Below are 478 nucleotides of genomic sequence, written 5' to 3'. Positions count from 1 at the left end.
ATGAAAGCCTGCAAACGAAGCAAGGAGACAGAAGGCGACATGATAACAAGGAAGAGCGACAGAAGCGAAGAGAGAAAGAAAAAGAGAAAACGGAGAAGCGAAAAGAGAAAGAGAAAGAGAAAACGAAGAAACGAAAAGAGAGAGAAAAAGAGAAAAGGAAGAAGCGAAAAGAGAGAGAAAAGGAGAAAAAGAAGAAACGAAAAGAGAGAGAAAAAGAGAAAAGGAAGAAGCGAAGAAAGAGAGAAAAAAAGAAAACGGAGAAGCGAAAAGAGAAAGAGAAAGAGAAAACGAAGAAACGAAAAGAGAGAGAAAAAGAGAAAACGGAGAAGCGAAAAGAGAAAGAAAGCGTGAAGAGAGAGAGACGAAGAGAAAGTCTGTCTGTCGCGTTTCCTTCGAGGTTCATTGGGAGCAATTTTTTTTTTTTTTTTTTTTTTTTTGTCTCTCTTTTTTTTTCCTTTTTCGTTTTTGAGGGAAGTGC

This window comes from Penaeus monodon, chromosome 24 (genome assembly GCF_015228065.2).
Source record: "Penaeus monodon isolate SGIC_2016 chromosome 24, NSTDA_Pmon_1, whole genome shotgun sequence".
NCBI lineage: Eukaryota > Metazoa > Arthropoda > Malacostraca > Decapoda > Penaeidae > Penaeus > Penaeus monodon.
This window is presented reverse-complemented; position numbering follows the sequence as displayed.